Genomic DNA, 11,231 nt, shown 5'->3' with positions numbered 1-11,231 from the left:
AGACCTAAAAGTTGCAATTATTCAACCAAAAAAACTTCATAAATAGACTCCAAAGAGAAACTGCAGAACTGGAATTAATTTGCAAACTGGACACCATTAAATTAGGCTTGAATAAAGACTGGGAGTGGATGAGCCATTACACAAACTAAAAACTATTTCCCCATGCTAATTTCCCCCCTACTGTTACTCACACCTTCTTGTCAACTATTTGAAATGGGCCAGCCTGATTAGCACTACAAAAGTTTTTTTTCCTCCTGCTGATAATAGCTCACCTTAATTGGTTAGTGTCGTTAGAGTCGGGTTGGCAACCCCCATTTTTTCATGTTCTCTGTATATTATATCTTCCTACTGTATTTTCCACTGCATGCATCTGATGAAGTGAGCTGTAGCCCATGAAAGCTTATGCTCAAATAAATGTTAGTCTCTAAGGTGCCACAAGTCCTCCTCGTTTTTTGCTGATACAGACTAACACGGCTACCACTCTAAATCTCTACTGGAGACCAAGCAATTACACTTTAGAACATGAGTTAAAGCCTCGGTCACTCAGTCTAATGCCAAACACCTTTAAATCCAAGGGTTTGTCTACATTTAAAAAATTAATTCAGATTAGAGGTAGAAGATGAATTTAAAATGTACTAGCTATTCCGGAATAACTCTACATGTTATTCTTACTGGAGTCAGAGTGCCTTGTTCCTCTTTAGCTTAATCCAGCACTCTTACTTCAGAATAAGCGTTTCCACACATGGAGTTACTTCAGAATTGCTATTCCAGAATAACCCGATGAGTAGCCAAGCACCTAGTCTAGACAAGACCAAAAGATAAATTGTGTGTTGAGTGAGTGAGAGTCACTGTGGTGTGTGTGAGCACAAGCTATGCAGTTGTGACTGTTTCGTTTGAGAAAAAGAGTAACACATGAACAAAAGTGAGACTGCATGCCTGGTGAAAGCAGGAGACATGCACAGGAGTGAACCAAAGAAGTGGCCAATAGCACAGAGCCCTAATTCTTCTCTAGCTCCCTCTCAGGCAAGCAGGCAGGATGAAAGAGCGGGACCAGTTGGAAGGGTCAGGGGGTACAGAGCGAGGGAGAGATACCAGCGCGGCTCACAAAACCATAACCATATTTTGTGGGAATTTTTCAACCCCCGCTCCCCCCGTTTTTCAGGATTTAAAAAAAAAAGTCAAAATTTTGAAATTTTAGACTTTTTGACCGGCAGAACATTTAGCCCAGCTGTATTGCCGGTCTGAAAATCTGATATTTTTCAACTAAATTCGGTGTCAAAAGGTTTGGGTGTTTTGATTGAGAATTCAATTTTCAACACAAATTTGTCTCAAAAACTTGCAATTTCCAGAAAGGTTGAGTGTCTCTCTCACTCTTCCTCTCATACGCACACACCCTTGTGTTAATGTTCAGATGCTAAGCTGTATTCATCTTGTTCTTTCTGCCATTCGTCAGGCCCAGACATCATGGACCCTGAAGGTTAATTAGGTAAAGGGATGCATGATCCCTTCTGCCTACATGCCACAAAGTTGCTGGACTTTTTTTTCCCCTTACCTGGTCCAAAATATCACCCGGGTGGGGCTGAGGTGAGACTCCAAATGGGATCAACTGAGTGTGAGGTGTGTTGGAATTCATCAGGGCAAATTATATTTGTAATCTGGACTGATCATTTCCCCACACTAACACACAGAGGTATACACACAACCCCAAACAAATGCAGAACCCCCCCCCCCAACTACAAATTCATAAACACACCACCACATGGACACACTCACAACCACACACAAACGCAGAGCCACATTCACAGCTACAAATTCAGAGAAACACAACCACAAGGACACACTCACAACCACACACAGATGCAGAACCCCACACACAGCGACAAATTCATAGACACAACCACACAGACGCAGGGCCACATTTACATTCACATGCACACACAAACACAAATCCATTAAGAAATGAAGCCAAACCCACACTCAGGTGACACACACATGCCCCTACAGTGTAGAGCATTGGGTGGAGTCTGGAATCATTTATTTACCATCCTGGAGCCTGTCTGGGTGGCCGACAGGGTGCATCTCCGATCCAGCGGTGCCCACCCATTGCAACACCCTGAGCCATGCTGGTGCCTTGCCAGGAGCCCCAGGGCTCCGCTGGTTTTGCCAGTTACACAAAAAACTGAAAATAATACACCAGCCATCTGGGTATTTGTCCAGACTCGAATCTCCCTGGAGAGATTGACAGAAGGGAGTTGTTGTTTGCTGAGCTCACCAATGGGAACCTGGATGCAACCACCTAGTCTAACAGCAACAACAATGCTGAGCTCCTGATTCTCATCAAGAGATCTCCAAGTGCTTTACAAACTCAGGAGTTTTATCCTCCCCCGGGAGAACAGAAAGGGAAAGGGCCTTAGCCAACATCACAGAGCAAGTCAATGGCAGAGCAGGGAAAGGAACCTAGGACTGGACTCAAGAGGATGTAACGCCCTGCCTCCACACGGGCACTATTCTCACTCACGGGCGGCTCGAAGATTTCGCTGGGCACTGATTCAACCTCATGCAATATATTTGGGGACCATATTGTATTAAGATGACGGATCACTGTGGCCAGTGATTGTATGCCACTCCAGCGGGCAGGGTTACTCCAGCTATCCCAGGAACCAAAAAGAGGTGGGGCAGTGATTCAAATGAATCACATCGGGTTGTAAACACCTCCAGAGAGGTACCACCCACTGGGGAGGCTGGCATAGACTGGTTCAAACTGAGTTTTTCAGAGACCCTGAGACAAGGAAGAGACTTTATTAATAGAAGAAGGCTGGGACAGGTTTGAACCGATCTGGGGCCTGCTTTCCAGTCCAGCAAATGGACAGGACCTTTTTCCTTTGCGGATGGGCTGGAAAGACTGTGTCCTACGAGGGCCCCATGAGACTGAGCAGTGACCTCTGGTACAGGAACTTTTATTGTTTTGATGTGTGTTCTCTGGGATGCTTTTGCCTTCAGAAGAAAGGCGCTTGCTTAGGAAGAGCTGGGTGGTAACTTGCGACCGCTGGCAGTTACGCTGTTTACAGCCTTCAGGGAGAAAGCAAAGTGCAGACACTGGCTTTTAGGAAGACTAGCCTGCTGGGAATATCACAGGGTAAGGCAGGGAACTGTGCAGCCTTAGAACCCCGGTCAGCAGGGCGTGGGACAAGGGTCAGTGCTCACGCCTGGAGAGCTGACTGAGCCCTCCTGGAGTGGACCATGAAGGGGAAAAATACAGAAGCAGTTATCCTGGAAGTGTGACAGGTGCATCCCCTAGCTCTTAGCCCCGCACTAAGCTGAGCCGCTCGGTGAATATTTTCACAATGTATTGGGGGAGCAATTGTCTGCCCTCTCTGAGTACCATGGGTGGAGTTCATAATAGATCCCATGCCCCTCCTAGATCTGGGAATAAAACCCAGGCGTCCGGACTCCCAGACCCCACTGCTTTAACCATTAGACCCTTCAGAGCACAGAACAGAACCCAGAAAGCCCAGGTCCCAGCTTGATACCCCAGGCACTGGTCTATGTTGCCCCAGTGCCCATTGAACTGCCAGTCGATTGGTTTGGTCTCCTCGCCCTGCAGCGTGACTGTACTTGGCCTTTGACCTGCGCAGGAGCTTGTGCCCAGTCTCGGGCAGCCAGGGGAGCAGCCAATGCTTTGACACTGAGTAGCGGACAAACAAGGATGTTCCCTACCCAGGTCCTCATGGACTAATTGCAACTAACCAGACAGGCATCAGAGCCTTGCAAGGCAGAAGTGGCTGGCGCATACTAAGATATCACCACTCCCCAGCCTGGCCCAGCGGGGAGGACGTGAAGGGTGCCGATAAGTGGCTCCTCGCCTCTTTCAGTGAGCCCGGGTGGCTCGGGAGACGACACCATCCCCGCTGAGGCTCTGGGGATCAATATGCCATTTCTCGTCAGTTAAGTTTCCCCCGATGGGCGAGATCACAAATTAAAACAAGAAGAATCATAGAATCATAGAACATCAGGGTTGGAAGGGACCTCAGGAGGTCATCTAGTCCAACCCCCTGCTCAAAGCAGGACCAATCCCCAATTTTTGCCCCAGACCCCAAATGGCTCCCTCAAGGATTGAACTCACAACCCTGGCCAATGCTCAAACCACTGAGCTCTCCCCGCCCCCCGAAGACATGGTCGGGGAGGAAAGCAGAAGAAACAAGAGGCTGCAGTGCAGCCACAACTGCAGCAGGTGGGTTGTGTGGGAAGAACAGCACTAACAGAGAACTAGTAAGAAAATCACCTGCCCAATTCAAAGCTCATCCTCATGCGAGCATAGAAAAGACCTGACTTTTGTGATAGGTAGCCAGGGCTGGGGAGGTTCAGAGGAATGGGGAGGGGGGAACGGAAGGGGTTGAGAAGAGAGGAGGAAATAAACTGATGAAAAGAAGGAAGCGTGATGGGAGAAAGAAGAAATGAAAAAAGGAAAAAATTAGAAAAATGAACGAGCAGAACGAAAAAAGATGGACATGAAAAATAGAAGAAAAGAAGGCAATGGGAAGAAAGAAAAGAAAGGGGGAATAAACGTAAAGCAGGAAAAGAAAGGAGGGAATGAAGAAAAAAGACAAGACAACAGGTTAAAAGATGGGGGCGGAATGAAAATGCTGAAATAAAGAAAGGGAAGGAGGAAGCAAAGGTGAACTAAAGAAAGAGGGAGTGGGAAAGAGAAAGGGGTGAAGAAATGAAAGGAGGAAGGGGAAAAGGACGGAAAAAGGAAGCAAACATCCCAGGCGGGGAGGGAGAGATAAAGGAAGGAATGAAACTGGGCCTGAGAGGAAGGACTGGGAAGGAGCCAGAAAGGAGAGAGCAGGAGGGAAGGGCAGCGCCGCTCGCTCTGGTTACAGAAGCCTCCTCATGTCCCATTACCGGCAATGAGAGGTGACAGCTGTGGGTCGATACCAATCGTGGCAAACAGACTCCAAGTAATAAACCCATTTCGCTCACATCTCTACCCCATCTCCCTGTGGCCGCTGCGTCTGACCCCCGGCCCAGCACCGCCGCTTCTGCCAGACACAGCGCGCCCGGCCCCCCAGCGAGGTGCCCACCGCCTCCCAGCCCCCACAGAGCCTCCCACCGACACCCTGGCCCCCAGCGCCCAGGGGCCCAAGCCGGCTCTCCTCTCCCCTGCTGGCCTCCCGCGTCAGCTCCCCCTCACGCCCCCCCAACCCCGAACACACTGGCCTTCATAGTCACCTCCCCTGACTCCCACAGCCCTTCGGAGTTGGCTCCAGCCCTCCCGTCGGTACCCTGACCCCATCCCACTGGGCTCCATGTCACAGCCCCGCTCCCCACATGGTCCCTTGGGGTCAGCTCCAGCCCTCACCCCCACATCCCCACCCCATCACCTCTCCACCCCGCCCTCTGTGCCACTGTTCTCAGGTCCCTCTGTTCCTGACCCTCCGAGTCAGCCCCAGCCCTGCCATGGGCATCCCAACCTCCCCTCTACACACACTTTCCTTCCCTTCCTCTCCCGGGCGTGCTGGCCTCCTCGCCAACCTGGGCAACACTCCTTCCTTCTCCCCTCTCACCCAGGGCAGGTGTCCCGGAGCAGGTACTCCCAGCCCTCTCCCCTACACGGCTGCTGCTTTGCACCCACAGGGGCTCGAGGCTGGTAAAAAGCCCATCCGGGCCTGAGCTTTGCACATTTCACGTTGCCGGGGGCTTTGTTGTTGGCACACTGCCCCCTTTCAGCCCTACGGACGCTGCTGTCTGCGGAGACAGGCAGCCGTTTTGTTCGGCTGGGTTCGGTGCAGGCTGTTACGGCTGCGAGGAAGGGTGGCGCAGCGGTTAGGCCCTCGCCTAAGGCTGGGGAGATTAGAGTGCAATTCCCTACTGGTCCACAGGTGACCTGGGACCCGTCGCTTAGTTCTGTGCCTCGGTTTCCCCATCTGTGACCTGGGGACAACTGCCCGCCCACACAGGAGCGGTGTGAGGATAAATGCATGTACACACAGTGAGCGAGCCCTTAGAGGAGCTCAGGCCCCTAGCGGAGTTGTCTACACCTGTGCCAGGCTAACGTAATAGCTCTTTATACTCCCTTGACACTGTAGAAGACTCCATTCTCCCCTAGAGACTCCATTCTCCTTTACACTAAGGCCACGGTGCGCTGTTCCGGCCGCAGCCGGGGGCTGTGAAATAGGTGTAAACGCCACAGCAGGCCCCTCGGTGTCGACGAGAGCCAGGCCCTGGGAATCCAACTCTTCGCTCTCGTTTTTACCCATTCCTGGACACTGCTCTGGCAGTAATTTACGACGACACTCACCTAGGGCACCTTCAAGCTGCCGGGCAGTGCGAATAGCCCACCCCAACCCGAGAGTAAGGGCCACCCTGGCTCCAAAGCTTGAGCTGTGAAAAGAAAATAACCAGAGCAGCTAGTCCCTGCCCCCACCGAGCTACAGGAATCCGCTGAATTGTCTGCACCTTGGACTGCGGGTGCATTTAAGGATTATGGTACCTGAGCTAGGAATTGGGCTGGAGGGGTTTTTAATGACCTTGCGTAAGACTGGCTTATATAAGAGGTTTTGATTGGATGAAAGGGGTTTGGGGTGGAGGGTTTTTTTTGGTACCTGTAAAATAGGGCTGCTTGAATGTCAGTGTGATTGTGTTCACACTGTCCCAGAGCTTTGAGCCTTCTAGCCCAATCAGGAGTGACACCTAAACCCAAACGTAAGACCGAACCCTGACCAGCCCCTGACCCAACTGGACAGATCTTGTTATTACTTATCTGGGTCCAGCCCCAGGGGCGATGGTGGTAGCTCTTTGGAAAGGCAGATAGTCAATTAGGCCGGTAGGTAGATACTGCAGATGGAAGGAGAGATAAGAGTCTGTTGTCGGATGGATAGATAAAGACACTCTGTGGATGGGAGGGTAACTAGCAAGATAGATCCTACAGGAGGCAGGGGCGGAGGTTGCATCCTGATTCAATGGGTGCACTATACTAAACTGCCTAGGGGGCACCAAACACCAGCATGCTCTGTCCTGGCACCACAACCCTGATCACAGCCCAGCAAGGAGGGGAGGCCCTCCGGGGGCAAGTGTGCACTGGAGAGCGACCCCTTCCCCCCACACTCACCCCACAGTGACGACTCCTGTACCATGGGGCCGGGCCCAGCTTCCCCACTCCACTTTTGTTTGGCCCGGTCACAACGGAAGGGTGTCCAGATCAATTCTAATATGGGGCCAGTTCACACTGCTTTTTGTGGGTGCCAGTGCATCCATGGACGGCAGCTAAAGCTGCCCCTGGTAGGATGGATGGATAGATTAGGTAGCTAGAACAAGAGATTGAAAATGTGGATGAGAGAGAGATCCAGCCAGAAGGATAAAAGCTGGTCACGTCCCTGTGGTTTTATCTCATCCAGGGAAATCTGAACTAAACATTGGGCTTGATTCTCATTTACACGAAAGCTGTCGTACCCACCTGCAGCATCAGAAAGGAGCCTTAAAGCGGGTGCGCCTGTAATTTTTCACTCACAGAGCAGCGTGCATCCATGATTGTGTCACTGACCAGGGACGTCTGGTGTCTGAATTTTGTTAGACTTGGTCTCCCAACAGACATTGGTGCTGGAATAACGACACTGGGGAGGGGTGTCATCTTCAGACATTTATCCTGGTACAAAGTTATCCTGCTCTAAAGGCACCGACCCCTCGGTGAGGTCCTCCCCACCCCCTTTCACAGAGCGGGATCTGAGGCACAGAGATGCTAAGAGATTTGCCCAAGATCACCTTTGGTGAAGCAGGGAACCGAACCCTACTTCTCTGAGCCCCATGCTGGCACCCTGCTGCACCATCCTACCTGCTACAGGTGTAACAGTGATGGTTTCCCCGAGAGAGACAGGCAGGACTTTTCTATCACAGGGCAGCTTTCCTGCTACCTCCCTCACCCTTGCCTGTCTTCCCCTGTCTGCTGCATGGGGAGGGGGCGATGGGGAGGCCGGTGTGTTTAGGCAGGCTAATGAAAGGCGTGTAAAGTTTCCCCTCTCGGGGGAGATCTCTAAATTAATAGCAGGGATGCTGGCTCTTCGCCCTCGCCGGGCAGGATCGATCTGTGGTTAGACACTCACACTCTCGAGCCCTGCCATCCTCCACTCCGGAAGCTGCCTCCTCCCGCTCCCAGCCCTCTTTAAACAGGACACGTGCAGGGGCCAGGTGGCTCTTTGCTGGCTCATGCGTCAGCCCCATGTTTAGCAGGCAGACAATTCACAGGCCTTGATCTCAAACTCATGCTAATAGGTGTGGGACGGTTAGAGGGGGAAGGTTACTGCCTGAATTACCCCTGCAGCTGGGCAGCTGTAGAGGCCATTCAAAAGTGCCAGCCCACCACCTGCCCACAGACGCCGGGGCAATTCCAAGTGCCTGTCTGAGGGAGGATGGCTCAGTGGCTGGAGCACTAGCTTATGAGATGGGAGATGTGGACTCACTTCCTTGCTCCGCCCCAGACTTCCTGCATGACTCTGGGGGAGTGACTTAGGTGCTCTGGGACTCCGTTTCCCCACCTGTAAGATGGGGAGGATAGTACTGCCCTGCCTCGCCTCGGGACTACGATGATGAATATATCAGAGATCAGGAGGTGCTTAGAGACTATGCTAATGGGGGCAGATAAGGACCGTCGACAGACTGATAATCACCCCAGTCGAGCAGCGCCAGAGAGGGATTACAGGTAGATCTAGTCAAAAGTTTTCCATCCCCACCTTTTCCCTAAGGAAAACTGCTCTTTTGATGGATCAAGTTTCCATGTAAACTGTCTATTTCCGATTACATTGGTTAGGTTTCTGTCGGGGAAAAAACCCCGAAACTTGCAACATTTTTCTGCCATACTGCCTCCAAAAAGCAACATTTTTTAGTTTTCAACGAAAGCTAAAAATATCTAAAGAAAAATATTAACAAGCATGAAAGTCACTGTGAGTTCACCACATTTGTATGGGTCCTGGGATATGGGGGTGGGGCAGGAATCCCAAACAACTCTCACTGTCAAGTCCCAACCTGCTTCCACATCCCTGTGGGATTTGGGAGGGGGAAGAAGATCCCTTGACTCATCACTCAGAGGCCCTGCAGCCTTGTTATATATTTGGGAATAATTCCCCCACCTCTGCAGACCAAGTCAATAGGGAAAGCATAGCGCCACCCAATCATTTATTTTCAAAACATTGCAAAGTTAATCCAATAAATTCTTCACCAAATAGGACCTGCTCTGACCCAACCCCCTTGTGTCTGCAGAACTCCAGCTGCCGGCAAAGATGCCGCAGATAATTAGCAGCTCCAAAGAGACCGTGTAAACATTAGGAATTGCAATGCTGCATTACAATTATCTACATCGCAGGCGCACCTGGCAGCCCGTAATGGACCAGGACCCCACAGGGGTAGGTGGAGTACAAAAAGAAAAAAAAAGATTGCAAGCTCTTTGGGGCATGGGCTAAATACCCCTTTTAGCTCCACCAAGCCCAGTATCTTGCCTGCGCCAGCACCAGCTACTCCAAGGGAAGGCACAAAAAACCCAGCTGTAGTCCTAGAGCTGAAAATCTCCATGCCCCATCACGAGTCCCCTGAGTCACCCAGCCCCTGGTGCCGTTCCTCTTTTAACATGAGATTAATGAGGCAGCCTGGGAAAGACAATTCCCCAGTAAACACGAACGCTGATGGCAACAATAACCCCTGGATGACATAAGAAATGAATGAAAGGGAGGCAGCATAATCCTTTTGACTTCAGAGAGAAACCAGCCTGGCCACGGCGGCTCACTGCACTGAGTGAGATGGGTGCCATGGAGGGGCACCAGCAGACAGATACATGCACTGGGCAGCACCAATGCTTATCTCGCAGGGCAACGTTCCTTCGGGGAACCGTCAGCCTGGATGCATTTTGCAGCTGGGCTTTTAACAACTCCTCCCGAGTACATACCTCCCCCGTTTAACTCCACCTGCTCGATTAGCGATTGTTCTGTTCATGGCATACAAACAGAAGTTAGATTAAAAACACAAAATACTCTTTCGGGAAGGATGCAACGTAACACTGCTTTAAACACACAGGAACCATAAAACAGAGACAAGACAGAGGTGCACAACTCGCCCTAGTCTCCATAGACTGACTGCTGCTAGACCCAGATTGCATGGCTCCCTACAGAGCCCCAGAGCTTGCAAGCAGGACCAGGAAAAACTCCAGAGCATTTAAAAGTGAGGGCGTACAATTTTAGCAGTTTTCAATACACCACAGTGATCAGTGTTTACATAGCAGGTCACTTGTCTCCAGTGGACTACATCTGTATTACGGTAGGACCTAGAGGTTGCAAACAGGAACAGGGCCCCATTGTGCAGAATTCTGTCTGAAGTTGCCAGGTGTTACAGGTGCTGAAGTCTTGTAGGATCAGGCCCCTCAAACATTTGGCCTCCTTTAGTCAGACCAAGGACCTGTACTTCGTTCCTGCCTCCAAAGTTCTCCTTGAAGTTAGAAAGGGCTCAGTGCACAAAGGATGCATGATCAGGCCACAAATTTCCAACTTCTTTCTTGTTTGCTGCCCACAAATCCACTTGCCTGGCTTACATACTCCTTGCAAACCAGCTTCTTGAGTTTGTGAGAAGACTATTACGAACAATCCAGCTGCCCTGGCCAACAAAACATTTGCACGAATTACGTTTGGCTGCCTGCGCCTTTCTGAACAATGGAAGAGAACGGGGTTGTCTTGGCCAACTTCCAGTTTGGACATGGAAAATCTCTCCTGGTGTTTCTAGAGCGGGCATTTTCTAGGCCCTTAAATCCAGGATTAAGGGACCACTCTCCCAGCTCTTTCTTCCATGGGGTTGAACTTCAACCATCGTTTGAGGTGGAAGTAATCTACAGGCTAAGGAACATCTTGGAGCTCTTCTGTTTGAAGAAGGCACAAAGGTCTTGGTCTGAGCGCAACAGAGCTGATTCAACGCCCGCTGAAGCTAACAAAGACTCCCATTAACTTCCATGGGCTTTAGGTCAGGTCTGGAAAGGTGGCGAGATGCAACCCCAACTCCTACACTTCCGGTCCCCCATTGTGGCATAACATTGCTGCACTTGTTTAAAGGCGATTGGCTTGGATTTGTGCTTTTTTTTTTCCTTCTTTTTCTTGGTCTGTTTATGCTGCTGGTTTATAAAGACCAAAGAGGTTTTCAATAAAGTGAAATAGAATAGAGGGTTTTAACGTTAGAAATTCAGGTCTTGTCTTCTCAATTTT

The sequence above is a fragment of the Chelonia mydas genome, chromosome 24 (assembly GCF_015237465.2).
Source record: "Chelonia mydas isolate rCheMyd1 chromosome 24, rCheMyd1.pri.v2, whole genome shotgun sequence".
Lineage (NCBI taxonomy): Eukaryota > Metazoa > Chordata > Testudines > Cheloniidae > Chelonia > Chelonia mydas.
Note: the sequence above shows the minus strand (reverse complement) of the source record.